The sequence below is a fragment of the Haemorhous mexicanus genome, chromosome 6, assembly GCF_027477595.1.
Source record: "Haemorhous mexicanus isolate bHaeMex1 chromosome 6, bHaeMex1.pri, whole genome shotgun sequence".
Classification (NCBI taxonomy): domain Eukaryota; kingdom Metazoa; phylum Chordata; class Aves; order Passeriformes; family Fringillidae; genus Haemorhous; species Haemorhous mexicanus.
Window position 1 is genome coordinate 10,793,917 of NC_082346.1, and position 18,029 is coordinate 10,811,945.

An 18,029-nucleotide genomic window follows, 5' to 3' on the forward strand; every position below is an offset into this window, starting at 1 on the left:
CTGTGAACACCGTTGGGAAGGCTGAAACAAGCTCCAGGGAGTAAGGCTGGATGTTCCTACAGCCTTTAAGAGCTGGAAACAAATTGCAGTCGAGATAAAACTACATGAAAAGCTTTGGTTAAATCTCTGCTCTTGTTTATACAACAACAGGGCCGCGCACACACGGCTCGCTGCTGAACAGCTGTATGCAGATCCCCAGATAGAAGGGCCTGATCTGGAGAGATGTGGAATATAGCCTGGAGTCCACCTCATCCCTGCAACCCTGCAAACAAAACCAGGGGCTGTGCCAGCCCTTTGAACCTGCCATGCAGTTTCAGGTGCTCAGACTGTGGTTTCTGCATGTGCACAGCTCTGGATGCGCCAAGCGACGCCCAGCAGGTCTGAGGCTGCCTGAATTTTCATCTCTGTAAATGACCCCTGTGTGAGAGAGAGAGAGATTAGGACGGTAATTACACTGCACACACGTGTTTACCACACACATCTCCTCTCCATCAAATGCACAGCAACTGACTGCTCTGTGTGGCACAGAGAAAGGGGGAATGTGATCTCTGAAGTGGATGTGAGGCAGGGAGCAGGGTGTGTGATAGAGGCTGGGCTGGGCGAGTGACCTGCCCTGTCCAATGGCACCCTGGGGTAGATCTGGTGCCACTGCATCCACAGGGCAGGTGGACTCCAAAAAAGCACCTGCAGTCATTCAGCCATTGTTCCTGCGCCCGCACTATGGCCCCATTTTTAATTACAGATCCACCCCACAATTCCAGCAGCACCTCCTGGCCCATATTTTCCCTGATTCCAGACAAGGGCGCTCAGAACAGCCACAACTGCCTCTACTCTTAGCCTGCTACATCCTGTATTTCTGCTTTTTAACTTTGATCTACAGCAAAAGAGTTCAGCTCGGACCCACGTTTCCTTCTGCCCTCACCTCCCAACCCTGGCTCAGGCTGGGAAGTGGAGATCCTTTACTCTAGAGGCAGTGACCTCCTGTCACATAGGTGCTGGGTATTGTTGCCTAACAAAACCCTGCAGCTCATTGTGCAAGACCCTTTGTTTCTTTGTCTTGATGTTTTCTTTTGAGATTTTATGCTGGATTGATCTCTCCTACCCTTTTCACATCCTGCTTCGTGGATAAGCCAAGGGCTGTATCAAAAACTTCCTGGACATGATGAGAATAAGGGAATGATTTATCCTCTTGTGCTTCTTCACTGTACATCACTGTTGGTTAATGGAGAATGCTCTGCCAATGCCCTCTTAACCTGAATAATTAGGAAGTTGAAGCTTTAAGAACTACCAGAAGCCATGCATGCAAACTAGGAGAGCTTTGCTTTAAATACACTATACAGAGCCTAAGACACTTCCTTTTCCATGCCAAAGCTATGAAAGGATGTTTGAGAGACATATGGATTGAATTTATGGCAGAGGGAGAATGAAAACAGCCTGATTTGTCAAAACTTTCAAATAGAGGCACATAATTCTACAGAGGCGAAAACAGAAACTGGCAGCTCCACTGCTGATCCCAGCAGAGGGAAAGGAGTGAGGCACATTTTCTCTGCCAGCCCCTATCAGTTAGTTCTGTTTTCTAACAAGGAATTAAAAATAGAGATTTGCAGAACGCTTTGGCTTGCAAAAGGCAACATCATTTTCTCAGTTTTCCAGTTCACAGTTTGTCAGGTGATGCTTGGAAACAGGGAGTATTTATTTACCTTTGGAAAAATGACTCATCCAAGATAGCTGTGGACAAGATTTATGCTGTCACCTGCCTTGGCACAGCTGAGGAACATCCTTTAGGCACCAGAGAGGACTACGGAACTCTGCAAGACTTTGGCCATGTGCCAAAGCCCAGTGATGCCACTGGGGATTTTCCCTGGGAGAGGGGGATGAATGACACAGAGATTCCAAGGTTCCCCGCGTCTGGCAGGTCTCCGCAGGTACAAGCAGGCCAGGGAATGAGGACACATCTCCCAACACTGAGTTTGGGACAGTGGGAAGCAAAACAGAAATGTACCCCACAACTATTCTATCTTGCAGCACCCTAATCTGGGTTCCCTCTGTGATCCACTCCCAGTAACTCTGTAGAGCTGGAAAAGCATCATTGTTGCTCCTCAGATCAGAAATTCAGGCACAAGGACATCTGCAGTCAAGCTTTGCCCAGTGATGTTTTAAGTAGGAACAGGACTTTAATACCAATTAAAAACCCCCTTTTTTGATAACAGGCTAGTGCCTTGTGCTGATTATTTGTATCCCAAACTATGGTTCTTGCTCTTCTGCTTCCCAAATCATGGAATTTTCAGTCAAAAGGTGTTAGAATGGCATAAACCATGGGCAGTTTCTGTCTGGAATTCCCATTCCTGCATTTTCATAGTGGCAACACTGATTTTAATAATGACTAGCAAGATAAGCAAAACTGCAACTGAAATAAATCAGTCCAGGTCAGAACACTCTCAGTTTGATACTCACCTTTATTTCCAGACTTTCCAAACTGTGTTTTTCCCACAAAACAATGTGAAACAACACATATTTACTGTGCAGGAATGAACCACTTAGGCAGTATTTTTAATTAAGATTTTAAGTAAGGGATCCAGGCCCTGGTGGAGGTTAAGGAGAGGCTGTGAATTCAAGTGTGGCTTAGCTCAAACCTCAGGAGCAGCAAGAGCTCACAAGTCACCTCCGGAATGGCCTGATTCTCAATTAAAGCATGGTTGGCTAACAATTTTTTTCCTGATCTTTCCATAGCTTTTGAAACAGCAGCTGGAAATAAAGCCATATTTATTCTGCCTCAGTTAAATATGAAACCTGCTCACGAGCACTTGCTGCCAACGCTCTTAAAAGGCAGTCACGACTGGGTGAATTCCAGTTAAGCAGTTCCTTAAACTCAAATTATTCTGCTTGCCTAAAGAGTTTCAAATTGTTGTCCGTAATCTGATGCTTTTTAATAGCAACTGAAAATGTTTCCAGTCTGAGCAAGATCCAGGGAAAAGTCTGTTCACACTCCTGGACATCTTTCTGCTTTAAGAGGTGCAGCAGCTCTGTGGAGAGCTTTGGCTCTAACGTGATGGCTCCCCCGAGCAGGGCTGGGCAACGCTCTTGTGTGGTTTCCAGCACGTGCTGGAACACCTCTGCTCTGGAGATAGGCTGGGAGAATTGGGACTGTTCAACCTGGAGAGGGGAAGAGTCCAACGAGAACCCTAGGGGCTCCAAGAGAGCTGGAGAGGGGCTTTGGAGAAGAGCATGGAGTGACAGCATAAAGGGGAATGGCTTTAAACTGAAGGAGGGTGGGTTTAGATGGGATGTTGGGACAGAATTTTTTACTATAAGGGTGGGAAGGCCCTGGCACTGTTTCCCAGAGAAGCCGTGGCTGCCTCATCCCTGGGAGTGCTCAAGGCCAGGTTTGACAGGATTTGGAGCAATCTGGTCTAGGGCAAGGTGCTCCTGCCCATGGCAGGGGGTTTGGAACTAAATTATCTTTAAAAGCCCCTTCCAAGCCAAACCGCTGCCTGATTCTACGATTCCCCAAGCTTGATTGGGCAGTCAATCCAGTTCCTCAAGCATGACAACTCCTGTAAGGAACACCAGGTCCATTTCTGAATGCCCTCATAATTCAGAGTCTGGCATGAAATTCTGTTCTTTTGCTCTCAAGATACAGGCAAATGCAGAACTTTCCCTGAATTTTGCTCTGAGATTGGAATGTTTGACTTTCCAACTACCCACAGCCCCTTCACACCTCACACTATTTGAACACCACAGTCGTGCAAAGGGACTTGCCATCATTTTTACCTTGTTGTAATGGTTTTCTCTGGGCTTTCTCCAGTCTGGACCCTTGATGTTGGCAGACAGCTTCCTGGAGATTAGCTCATCAGCCATTTGATGGCTTTCAAACACCTCTATGATGTCTAGAGGTTAAGATGGGGCCACTCACAAGTGGCAAAGGGCCAAGGAGTCTTGGCTGGAAAGCACTCGAATTCTGCTGTCTGGGATTCCTCATGGAAATTGCCCAGGGTACTGATTTTCTTATTTCAGAAATGCACTGGCCCTGCTCATGACAGATTAGGCAAAGAATCAGGAATATAATTAGGATAGGGATATACACCATAAACTACTGACATGGAAAAACTGTTTTTTTAAAAAATAAACCTAGCAAAATGCATGGGACAATACAATGTGCCATTTATACCTAAACACTTCCATGAAACAAATCAGAACAGTAGGAAAAAAAGAACCCATTTGGTCAAACCAACCAGAAAGCCCTTGGAAAATTCAAAATCATCTCTATACATTATGAATTGCTGCTAAAAGCCCCATGTGTGAAACCAGGAGCGCTGCGAGTATGCTTGAAAAATGCATTAGGAAACCAAGCAAGAATCTCTACAGCAGCGTGCTTTTGCAATGTTTGGCTTGGGATAAATTCTGCAAGAAACATTCCAGGGGGTGAGAATGATGTCTGATCCCTGTGAACTGAAATTCTGGAAGGCCCAAGTTTTGAAGGCAGACGGTGACGACCTGACTATGCTGGAGTTGCCAAATCCCACCAATACCGAGGGAGCCAGGGGAAAGCTCAGCCAAGTGCAAGTGCAGTTCCCACGTTGGAACGCGGCTATGACATCGGGACAGCTGTCACCTTGCACAAAGTCCTGCCATTCCTCATGGCCAGGAGCATTCAAGGCTCTCCTTGTTCTCACTTCCCTGATCTCCCACACCACACAATGCCCCGCAGTTCCCTCTTGCCAATCAGTTCCCAGTGTGGAGCACCAGCAGGAATTAATGCCAGTTCCTGGAGTTCTGTTTTCTCCTTGCTGACCTACCGCGGCTAGGAAAGCTCAACCCCTCTTTATTTTATGAAATGAGATGGGATCATTTTGACAGAACATAAACAAATCCCTCCACAAACAGCTTCCTGATGGAGCTCCCTCAAAATTTAAACACATCAGGCTCTCTAATCAACTGCAGCCATGCTATAGATGGTGAGAGAGGTTTGTGATCAGGGAACAATTCACCTAATTGTTCATATATAGGAAAAGAGTGTGGCTTCTGCTAAAAAGCAGGCAGGCATCTCTCCCAGTTTGTCAGCAGTAAGAAAAATCAAACACAGTTTCCTATATCTGCATCCACATTAAACAGTAATTCTGTAATTGGAAACAGGAGGAGAAGCAGAGGAGGGAGAAGCTTCAAGTGGAGGAGATTTTAAAATTTGCTGCAAGTACTACGCTGGATCTCTCCATCAAAGAGCTGATGTCCTAAGGGGACACTTCTGGACACCTCAGAGTCACACAGCCCTCAGTCTTGGTCCTACTGCTCAAAGAGACAACATTCTTTCCAAATTAATAAAATACAGTTTTCCCGCACTTCAGGGATGTTATCAGGGAATGATCTGCCTTCATACTCACAGTCTTTCAATAGCTCAGTGTCAACAGGCATTGCTTAAGTAAAGTACCAAAATAACCCAGGAGAGACTTATAAAGCACTCTCAAAATTCACCACCCCTTTCTCCTGGGGTGCAGGTCACTGCAGCAACTGGAAGTCTAAAAAGCAGGGAAAGCCACGGAGCACACGGCCAGGGAAAGGGCAGGAGCCTGTGGACTATCACTAAAAATGCCTCCCTAGTCCTAGGAAACTCCCTGTGCCTGTCTTCATCCCACATATTTTGCTTCCCTTTTGCTATGAAAATGGTGGAATTGGACAAAGGTAGGAAGGATCTGTATTCCATTTGAATCCAGCTGTGATATATGGGCTTGCAAATGACTATAAAAGTAGGAGAAAGGCCTTGGTTTAATACCAAGTCAGAATTTACTGAGTCACTAATCCCACTTCCATATCCCTGTGGTCTTTTGGACAACCACTAACCTGGCCTGGCCCCAAGCACTTAATTGAACATAAGCACAAGGGAACATATCCTGAGCTTGCATTGTCCTAACTGCCAAAAACCAGAGCACAATGACTGTCCTCATTCCCATTTCCGAGACGGAGGAACACGGGCAAAAGGAAGAGAAGCAACCACACAACTCCTGCACCAGAACCAGCACTTGGCAAAGCCCAAACCTCCCAGTTCAAATTCCCAGTATGAAACTGGGCAGCACAGACCATTGCTCCCACAACCCGGATGCAGAGATTGCAAATAAATGGAATTACTATGTGGCTTTAAGTCTAAGTTTGTAGACTTATGCTTCCTGTTTTATATGTCCTAATAAAAGGCCTTTGGGGATATAATCTGTAAATATAAACTGTAAATGCTTCCTACTATTATTACTTCCTACAACTACTTCTGAAGAGAAGCATGTGCACTCAGTCACAAGTACATCTCTAAAACTCGGTTGATCCTTTTAGGATTTTGTACATGTGATTTTCCAGGCATTGGCTCTTCTATGCAGGGCCCAAGGGCAGGCAAAGACCTGTGCTACACTGTAATATCAGTGTTAAAAATCCACCAATTATCAATAAATCCATGCTTCCAGGACTCTTATTTTCAGGATCCAATACGGCACACTAAAGAGAAAACCCCATACAGGGTTAGAAATAGCAATGAAAAAACAAAGTTTTATGAGGAGTGGTATAAATAGATTATGAACACTGTGAAAGAAATAGAAAACCAGAATCCTGTGCCAAAAAATTACTGTGGTCCAAGAGGCTGAAGACTTAGAATTCTCTACTTGTGTAAACCCCAACCAGTTTGATTAATCTCAGTCTCAGTCTGCTTATCTGGAAAATGAGGATATTGCTTCATTCCTGGTAAGGGTGGTGTGACAGCAGCAGTGTTCTTGCTTCATTTCTCATCCTCAACTAACTCCTTCATGCTGCTCAACATTTAGCAGTGTCCCCATTTCCCATATGTGTCAATAACACATTTTTTGCCCCTTACCAACAGCCCTTTTTTCATTTACAAAGCCCTTTTTACCTTCAATAAAGCTCCCCAAGATGCAGCTACTTGCGAGATGAAAGGACAGATATTGGGACAATATTTAATTGCACCTCACTGGAGCTTATGATATCAGAAGAGAACCTTAACTCAACTCTGAGAGGGTTAAGGAAAGCAAAATTATTTTAGCCCTGTAGAGATGTGAATGTGTGTACAATACTGGACAGCTGTTCTGACAAATAGAGCAGAAGTACCATAAGAAATTATAATGAAACTATATATATATATATATATTTTTTTTTTATATATGGAAGCTAAAAAAAATAAGCCTTTTTTTTGAAACAGGGAGAGAGGTATGACAGGTAAGCAGTGGTAAGAGTCCTTTAGTGGCACTGCTCTAGGGGTCAGAAAGCTTAGGAAGAAGAGGGTTCTATCTCCATTCCCCTGAAATTCTTTAGAAGTCTCCAATTTAGGTGTTTTTACAGTAAAACCAGTTTCATTTGGTGTAAGCACTGGGACTGCAGCAACTGCAGGCACCAGCTCGAGTCCTCATACCCTCCACAATACCCTCTTCTAATCCATTCCTTATTGTTCACTGTCCTTCCTGTAATCCGGCCTTTGAATCATGCCCAGTTCCCCAGATGTGCTCTGAGTAAGCTCTTTGTACATCCCATAATGACCTCTCTTTACTTGCCTTCAATTCTTCTATTTATACATCCCATGATCTGTATGCTTGCCAAACAAAGAGGATAGTAAATTTATATCCTCAGCCACTCCCAGTTCCTTTTCTTAGGGAATGTCAAGATGGAGAATCTGACCAGGGAAGTACCTCCAGAATAATCCAGTGCAATCCCTTCTAACGTATTCCAGAGCAATTTTTTGAAAGAAATTACCCCTGCATGGCTGCTTCTTTATACAGGTGAGTCCTTGGCCTGATAAAATCTACCCTCCTTACCCTCTCTTGGCTGTTGCAAGCCATTAAAATCAGATTTCAGAAACCATGGTCACTTAATAATAAACATCAAGACTACAATTACATTAGTTAATGACCTAAAATATCAGAGTGTCATAAGAGCAGATTACTCTCAGTTTATTTTTAAAAAGCCATGAGGAAATAGGAACCCAGAAGTAACCAACTCACTGCTCCTAAAGGAAGTTTTTAGGCAACTCAGGGCCTGTCTCCTTTAGCTGTCAGCAGCAGCTTAGGTTTTGTCAGGGAGAAATATGCATCTGTCACTCAATATGAAATTGAAATTTTATCTAAGAGAAACACAGTGCAGTGCTGAGCCTGTGAAGCCTGACCTCAGGAGGGCAAGGCTTGGAGGCTCCCCAGGATGAGCACATTCCTACCCTGCCTGCAGACAAAAATGATTCAGCTTCCGAGTCACCGGCCAGACAGCACAAAACTGGGGGCGGGTGCATGGTGAGCAGTTCAGGAGAAAAGAGCCAGCACCACTGTAGATTTGATACCTCCAGTTTAATCTTCAGTATTATTTCAGCACAGTAAATTGCTCACAGCAGCGTTTACGTGCATGAGTAATTCCTGAATCACAAGCTTTGTCATTTTTTACCCCAGCTCTGCCCACAGCCCCATATTAGTGCAAGCTTTTGGGACAAGACAAACACAAAAAGCTTCACCATCCTGATAACAATGTTTGTGTTTGACAAGCACCATTAGGCAGGGTTTGCTCTCCAAGAGTATTTTGATAGCACTAAAGACCAGCAGCAATTCTAGCCCAGGACAGAAGCTATGATTCTCCTAATTTTCATTCCCTCAAACAAACACTTGGAAGTATTTGGCAGTTTTCCCCCTCAATACAGCTGATTAGTCCCTTACTAATGACAGTATTTTGCAACTTTCTGCTTCCTCACATCAAAGCATCCTGGAGATCTTGTCAACAATGACCAATTGTTTATACACTCAGAAGTGAAGCTGAGGAATTCCACTTACTCACCAACTGCTCAGCTTTGCCCTCGATCTGAAAGATCTGCAAGGCTTGAGCCCATTGTGTGTGGCACTCAAGGACCATCTCATACCATCCACATTCATGCCTGGCTTCCTTCCATGAGGTCCTGCTCTGGTTTCAGCACCTATTTTACTCCCTGCTTCTGCATCCGAATTCCTCTTTCTTGTCCCCCATCACCTCTTCATTGTCATCACACTTGCACTCAAGAGTCCAACCTTTTCAAGGCTCCACATCAGTCCCAAATGAGAGCAGATCCAAAATCTATTTTTGAAAGTGCCCTTCAGGGGTGGCAACACTGCAAGAATTTGGCAATATTTGTAAAGCTGGCAGGCAAAAGAAAAAAAAAACCCAAACCCAACTGTACTACAAGGCTCTGGCCTGTCTCACTATTGCACAAGTGCCAAGTGAATTTCAAAGTCTAAGTCTCTTGGTTGTAGCCATTTATAGTTTGTATAAAAAGCATAACTTGTACACTTCCATTAGAGCCCTAAATATAACTGCCCTGAGCAAGTACTTGCTGCTCAAACAGGACCTCTTTGAATTTTGTTTCCAAAAGAATGTTGCTGCCACTATATTATTTATAGACATTTACATTAATATCTGAATACTTGGTCAGGAAACCACTCTGATTAATGGATCCCCAACATTGTTTTATAACTGAAGAAAACCAGTATTTTTATTTTAAAACAGCAAATTTTTTGCATAAGCATAAAAAGCAGCATTTCTCAGGATGGCCACAGTCCTTTGAAGAATTTGGAAACACAACCACATGTTCTGGGTTTTTAACAGAGCATCTGTGTAGGGGATGAAAATTAGAATCCCAATCTTGTATTTTATTTTAAAAATACACTTTGATATCTCTATCACACCCGCGCAGCAGATCCATAATGGATTCAAACATTCAGCCCAATTGATTTTGACAGCCTGCTGCTGTCTCAGGGCTTTCCTGCACGGGACTTCCATCTACCCCATTTCATAGCATGCAATTATTTTCCTGACACTTGGAACATTGTTATTTGTAGAGGTGAAATGAAGGGAAAAAAGAAAACCAAACATTTTTCATCATTTCAGGCAAAATGATGGAAAAACTGGGAAAATTGCCTCACAGCAGAAGAAAGTGAAATAAAAATGAAAGAAGTTTTTAGAGCAAGATCCTTTAACTGACAAAAACTACACAGCTGGAAAAAAACTTCTTTATTTTAATGAACAATCACAGCATCACCTTTGTCCATAAAACTTCTGTAGTCATTAAGGTACAAAATAAAACCTCTGTTTTCTATTTTGTGGGTTCTCTGTTGTTTTAAATTATGATTTTCTCTTTGAGGGCAATGTGGAACATCTCCACTGCTGCGAGGCAGAGATGCACAGCATGGAAGGACTTGAAAAGCAAAGGTCCATCCCACACAAATAACCCCATCCCACAGAAGTAATCACTTTTTGGATCCAGCTGTTTGTCTGCAACCACTATATCGCAGCATATTGTGGGAGCTCAGCACATCACTCCTGATGTCCAGAGCTACCGAGAGAACCCTTGGGGGGCTCGGGAGTCTTGGAATGTTGCCAAAAGCACTTGGTGGCTTGATTTTGATCCATCTAGAGATGTGCCACCGATGTATGAGGAAATGGAACATGCGAGAACCACTCAGGTGTAAATGGTGAAGGGAAGATATTATTATAGGGTGAATTACAAATTTTGGGGTTTCGGTACAGGGGGGTTGTAGAGACAAGATGGAGGAATCAGGGTGTGCCACCAGGCTTTTCCTTCTTCTTCCTGTCTTCCATCTTCTGGGGTGGTGTTGGCACTTGTGGATTGGTCTGGGATGAGGGTGTACTTAGTGACGAAGATGATAGGTATTGGGAAAAAAATGTAAATATGATATACGTAGTTTTTGTTATAAAAGATGCGGCCGCCTTAGGGGTGGGCAGAGTGCCTTTGGCTGCCGTGTTGGTCAGATCCTTCAGGCAGGGAAAAGGACTTTTTAGATAAGAGATAATAAACAAACTGAAGACCGAAAAAACCTGGCGTCCAGTCTCATCCTTTGAAGCCCAGCGTGCAAGAACCATCCTAAGCGTGTCTGGGGGCAGAGACAGACAGCCGATCCCCCAGAGCATATTAATAGCTTTGATTATTGCCAAGGGAAAAAAAGTCTTAGAAGGCTTTTTAGATTTGTCATGGAGTAAAGCAAAAGGCAGAACCATGGCAGAGGCAGATTTGGGGAGGCTAAACTGTCTAAGAATGCTTTTTTCAGTTCTTTTCACCAAATTATTGAAGTGACAGCTCAAATAAGAGACTGTTCTGTTACAAAGGGACAAGCTGGTAAAGACTAAACCTGGGCTGCCCTGCAGCTCCACTTATGGTGGGAACAGACTGGAAGAGGAGATAGGGAACATCAGCTGGAACTGACACAGAAACTTATTTGGAGTTCAAACTGTACTTCAGAACAATCTCTACCCCCAAAAGTAATACAATAATAACAACAAGGAAGGGAAAGGAGCACACAGAAGACTCAGAGAGGCTGGAAATAGATACATGGAAGAAGAAGGGTAGAAAAGGAACAGGAAAAAAAAACCCCAAACCCCTAAACATTCCCTGATGGAAGAAACCAGTGAAAAAATGGGAAACAGTCCGATAAATAAGAGCCAATTCTGCACCATTACCTTGGAAATATTTTATTTTTCCTCAAAATTCCTGGGGAACGTGTGACACTCTCTATCCTTTAACCCCCAGCATCATTTGTCTCCCTTCCCCTCATCCCATTCCCTATGAAGTGGCACAACAAACAAAGGGTGATTGAGCAGAGCTGGACATGCCTTGGCCCTGTGCTGATGGAACTTGATACCCACTGTAGCTGTGTGGGCAAAGTCATTCAGCTTCCAGTGCCCCTTCCCAGGCTAATTTCAAGATCACCATAATAAGATAAAAAAAGAAATGTCTCAATTTTTTAACACCCTTCTTTGAAAGCTGAAGCTACTTGGGTTTGATTTGGTTGGTTTTTTTTTTGTTGTTTTGTTTTGGTTTTTTTTTTGCTGTTTTGTACTTCTTCAGGGGAGAATAATCAGACAAACAGAAAAATGTAGCAATCTCCTCACTACCTATTTTCAAGATGATCTTCACCTTCCTGCCCTGTTCTTCCTAATAAATCACTGATTTACTGTTAGGGCCCTGCAGGCTCAACCATTGCTTCTTCATCTCAGTGGGAGCCAAATGATGATTGAGATGCCAATATATTAGGCTGGCCTGATTCAAAGCAGGGTAAGGAACAAAGCATTTGTGCAGAGCAAAGATAAATGAATATAAATCAAGTGCTAAGACATTTTCTGTGATGGATTAGCACCTTTCTTTGACCCAATAATGTCAAGGGGTCTCCATGTTGACAGGAACTAATGTGGAAATCTGTGCTGTGCAAAGCCAGGAGGAATCCTGATCTGCAGCTGCACTGCTCCTCTGTTTGCATTTTATTCTCACTCAGGTGTGAGCAATCCATCTCTTCCACCTCCCCTTGGGAAATGTCACTACAGTGCCCACCAAAACCATCTCTAGAGTATAAAAGATTTCTTCTATTCTGACTTTCTGTCTGTAATCCCGTTCTTATCAGTAAACCAGCAGTTCATAGATGGTACCTAGGCAAGGACTGGATGGAAAAGCTTTCTCAGTATCTCACAGAATGGTCTGGCTTGGAAGGGATCATCTCAAGGAATCATCTCATTCCAAACCCCTGCTGTGTTCATCTTCCACTGTCCCAGGTTGCTCCAAGCCCTGTTCAACGTGGCCTGGAAAAATTCCAGGGACAAGGCAGCTACAGCTTCTTTGGGAAGCTGTGCCAAGGCCTCAGCACCTTCACAGGGAAGAATTTCTTCCCAATATCCCATTTAACCCAGTCCCCTGTCGGTGTGAATCCATTCCCCCCTGTCCTGTCACTTCAAGCCCTCTCTCCTTCTTTCTTGTAGCTCCCTCCAGGTACTGGGAGCTGCAATTAGGTCACCTCAAGCCTTCTCCCTGGTTTCTGGTGATATTGCCAAAGCACAAAACTATACAAAGCGAGCAGCAAAAAAAAAAAAAAAAAAAAAAAAAAAAAAAAAAAAAAAAAGCACGTGTTTGGATCAAATCTGGCAGCTGCGATTTTGCCAAAAACAGATGTGAGGGAAAAAACATTAGTGTACACAGAGAAAACTTCAGTGGGAGTCAAGGCCAAACCTCTTAGGTCTGGCCATGTGCAGTAGCTGGAGCAGTACTGTATTGTTTTAAAGAGTGGTTAAAGTGCACTGCATCACTGGCTGGTGGCAAAGCTGCAGGGTTTGAGAGCAGGAAACACATCCAAGCTCTGCAGCTATTGCAGCCTCCACCACTGGCATTTTCCAGATGCAAAAGTCATGTATGACTTGTCCAAACCAAGAAAAGAGTTAAGTTTGTCCTGTGCCTGTGACATGAGCCTGGACACTTGGCTCTGTGAAAACAAGGGTTCTGTGCCTGGGCTGCTCTCCCAGGTCGCTCTGGATCTGGGAGCAGACAGCCTGGGAAGCTCAAATCCCACAGGTGAGTGGCACTTGTTTAACCTGCTGGAGACTGAGTCACCTCTCACCCTCTCTGATGAAAGACCATTGATATTATGTGCTCCAGGCTGGATTCCACCCTCGTGTCTCCACATTACACTGATAAGAGGCAATATCTCAGACACCCAGGGCATTAAAAATGAGCTGAAGATGCTCTCATTACCACCTACATTGTTTTAAATTTCCAGTGAACTACATTCTAAGTGAGAGCAGCCCTGCTCTTCTTTGTCCCAAGCTTTGTGTTCCTGGCCTCTGCTTTTGTCAATATTCTCCCTCAGCAGGATCAGCTTTGGCTGCATCAATTCCTTGCCTCAGTGTAAGCACTGTATAAACACATAAATGCAAGTGCAGGCATAAAAGAGCAGTGGAGAAATGATTGGGTGCAAAAAGGGATGGGTGAGACTGCAGCAGCCCCGATTTAGTTCAGCTAAAACCGGCACAAAATCACACCCTGCCAGTGCCACTACATCTTGTGGAAATAACAGAAACTGCTGAAATGCTGAAAAGAATCATAAATTAAATAAAACCTCTTAAATATAATCTCTTCTGCTTTCAGAGAAAATAGTAAAAGAATTACTTTGAGAAGTCAATAGAAAAACTTATCCACAGTTTTGGCATTCTGAAGCAAACGGAATTTGCCAAGTGCAAGAAGTTGTTTATAAGAAAAGAAACAGAGAACTGGAAGTGGTTCCAGAAAATTTATTATGACCCACCTGACTGTAGCCAAGAATATTACATCAGCCCAGATAGCCTGAGAACTGGAACAATACTGCTCTCAAATTAGCAAGTTGCTGGTACCACAGGCAGGGAGAAATGGTTTTGCAGGAGGTCTGGGTTCTCTCCTCAGCTCTGATGGGCAAGGCTGCTTCTAAACTCACTCCCTGTGACCAGAAACAAAGGATCTCTTCTCTTTATTCCCGAGTTTGGTTGGGTGGGGAAATGGTGTTTGTTTTTACAACATCTTAAGATTCTTGGGGCAGTGAGCATCTCTTAACTAAGGCCTCTAGAACCCGCTGTACTCCACATGAGCCTTCTTGATTCATGCTGAAAGAGGAATGACTACAAGGTAACTCCAGCCCAAAAGCCACAGAGCCCCGGTGCCGATCGTGAGTTAGAATTAAGTGTAGTGCCAGCAAGCCAAGGAATTCTGTGGTGCCAAGTTCAAAAAAGGAAAGCACAGCACAGGCAAAGAGGTAAGATGACATTTAAGTAATTCAAAGATCATAATTAGAGAACACCTCTGCAATATTTAGACAATTTCCCTCCAAAATAAAACACAGCACTGAGCAGTTAGAACATGACAGCTCATCCAAGAACTTTCTCTTCCTCTCCCACTGCAATCAAAGCCTGAGTGTTCCCCACTGCAGCTGCAGGGTGATTTCTCTCATTTAACAGCACTGATAAATTACCTATTTTATGAGTGTCTAAGAAGCCAAGACTCATAAACTCTCTGATGGAGCTGGCATGACATCATTAATTCTGAAGCAGCATTATAGATGCCTTTTATCTTGAAGCATCTAAAAGAACTTTCTTATACATTAAATAAGGTGGTTCATCAGCAGTGCTTCCTGGAAAGAGGCTTTCTCTCCTTCTCTTTCTCTCCCCTCACACTGGAGCATTCTGAGGAAAAAGGGTCTGAAATGAGGTTCTGCTTCTGAACATTCACTTCTTACAATGGTGAATCCTCTTTAACAGCTCCAGTAATCTCCTATTAATCTCTCACCACACTCTGGGGCAAAAATATAATCATCTTTAATCCTTTTGGGCTGGGGGAAGTTCCAGGATACAGCCCTGAACCAAAAGCACTTAGTGCCTGAGCTAAAGCTTTCAGTACATCATCCCAGGATGAAGAGGCTCCCTCCAAGTTATCAGCACATCCTGACCCAAAACCTCCATGAATACCATGGGCATCCCCAGATGGAAAAATGACACTTAAGCATTGACTCCAGTAAGAACCACATTGCATCCAACCACAGAGAGCTCAGCTCTTACAAGCTTGGTCACATCATCCATAAGGTCCATGTTAGGTCTAAATCATACCATAGTTCATATTTTATGTGATTTTTTTTTAATCTATAAAATACATAAACCACATAAGCAAATAGCTAATGAAAAGCAGAATGCAGGAAATTTTACAGGGCAAAGGGAGGTCATCTGTTTCAAAGAGGTTATGTTGTCATTTTTGCTTCTGCTGCCAAATGTCTTCTCCACTAATAAAAGAGCATTTGTTGCATCAGGTTTCATTCCCAATTTCACTTTCTGTATTTTGTCATGAAAAAGGAAATGCACTTTAGATACATCAGCATTTCTCTTCTCCTCATCACTGAGGAGGAAAATCACAGAGGTTGGTGGTTATTTGTTAGTTTTTTTGTTTGTTTTTATCCACACCTGCCTGAAATCTCAGGCGTGGATTTCAAACTATCACAAAAAGCTGTAAAGGAGCATTTGCGCCCACTACACAAACACAGTATTTTGTCAAAATTAGGTTAAGATTTAGGCTTCACTAAAGACATCATCATCACCACTCTCGCTTCAAACATGGTTAAAAAGCTGAGGTTTGGGTCTAACTGGAGCCTTCAGGAACTATTTCCATCTCTGCACTTCTTAGATAGGAAGGAAAAGGTCTCTGAATTTATTTTCATGTAAGAGACTGAAAAAACAAACTGACAATTCCTCTTTTCTTCTGGGATGCAATGAATAGACCCAAAAGACCCAAACCACTCTTTGCAGAAACACTGATTTATGGATCTGAATCGCCTTGGCCCTTCCTCCTTTTAAAGCAGTTTGATGTTTCAAACAATACCTGGTACAAAGCAAAGATCCATATCACTGTCATTGTTTTTCAGCAGGAGAAACAGAGGCACAGCCATCAAAGCCCTTGGAAACCCAGTGCCCTGGAAGTCAGGGAAAAGGGTGGGAGAACAGAAGGGGTTATCAATAATTCTTTTCCTGTTTGCACATCTTTGGTGACCACATGGCACCTGGTGCCATGTCCAGGTGAAATCCATCTCCCCCAAGCAGATTTCAGAAATATCCTCCATGGAACCTGCCTGACAGCCTAAAAGTTCAAGGCACTTCCATATGGATATGGTTTATTCAGTGTCTTCAGCTGGGAGGTACAACAGAAAAATAAATCATTTCAATGCTAGCCTACATCTGTATTGTTTTGGTTACCCTCTGGCTTGTTTGTTTTATGTGCCCTTTCTCCTGAGGGATAGTGCCAACAAGAGATGCACCTCTACTTAAAAACAATGGAAGAGTCCAGAAGGAATGGACACATTCACTCTGCCACTCTCCTATTTTCTCCCTTTGTTAAACAAGCACCCCTGTTTTGCTTCACTGCTCCTGTGCACCAGGCTAACGGCTTCCAAGCTTTTTCCACAACAATATCCAAAGCCCTGTTCCAGCACAGTGTTCTGGATGGTTTTTCCAGTGCACACACATATTCCCCCAGCTGACTTCTTTCATTTCCAAGTTATTGTACCATTAGAATGACAAGATGAGATTTATTGCAGGGCAGACATATCTTAAATAACCCAGAGAGGCGCTGACATTCCCAGCTCTGGATGGGGCCTGTGCAAACCCCTCTCTCCTGCTGGAAGGACAAGCTGAGATCAGATTGATATGGAGGTTTTCAGCAGGGAATGACTAAAAATCTAAAAAAAAAAAAAAACAAACTAAAAAAACTGGGGGAGGGAAGGTATTTTGAAGAAAAACTTCTCTATTCTCAGAAGAGAAGAACAGCTATTTTGAGGCAGCATTAAAAACCCTAAGCCTGTGCTGAAACAGGGGTTGGAGTGGGAAAAGCCTTTGGAGGCTGAAAAGGCAACAGTAGGTTTAGTACACAGCTCCTGGGACCCAGCAGCAGAAATACTGAACTTATTCCAGTCTGCCACTAAATCATGTGGCTAAGGCATTTCCCTCAGCTTTCTCATCTGTTTAACAGTTACCAACCCTGCACAGGGAATGCCTCAGAGATGCTGGAAAACGCTCCGAGATGCGAGGAAGGAAGTGGCAGGGCAAGACAAAAGCTCTCAGTCTGCACAGGGGAAAAGCTCTTAACTGAACACTAAATTCCTGATCCACTGAGAGCAAAGCTGAGCATTAGTCTGCTGCTTTATATAAAACATAATGCTGTATCTATCAGCCTCAAAGCAAGGCAACTTCAGAATTCTGGGTTTCCTCCAAAGAACTCTTGGGGGGGAAAAAACCCTCAACCAACACAGAGCAAGAGAACTCTCAGTGCACACAGTCACAACAATATCAGCAGCTGCTTCAAGACAAGTATTAACCTGAAAAGCAAGCACTTTCTTGTCTATGGCAAGGCAGGTGTTGCTGCAATTACAGATTTCTGGTACTTGCAATTAAATCCTTAATTGTCAACCAGTGCAGGGACAAGGCAGAACTGGGGAAGAACCCAGAAGTTCTGTCCAGATCTACCAAAGGGGCTGCTCATTGCCTCTGCATTTGTGGCAACATCTGTGTAGTGATAAAAATACATTTTTTTTACATTTCCAAACCAAATTACACAGAAAAGAAGCTGTTTTACAACAAATTATGAGATAAGGCTAAATCTCTCTCCGCTCTCTCCCCAGCCTTTAAAAGCCTGAAAGGAGATGAAAGGCAAGACAGGGCACGCCAGGGGGAGCAGGCAAATGACTTCAAGA

At 43.5% G+C, this 18,029-nt stretch overlaps 1 protein-coding gene across 1 annotated transcript in view; it reads right to left on the minus strand.

Moving 5' to 3' along the window:
* Nucleotides 1-18,029, minus strand: part of ABTB2 (ankyrin repeat and BTB domain containing 2) — a 111,827-nt gene that overhangs the window by 39,651 nt on the left and 54,147 nt on the right. The gene's annotated exons all lie outside the window — the stretch shown is intronic.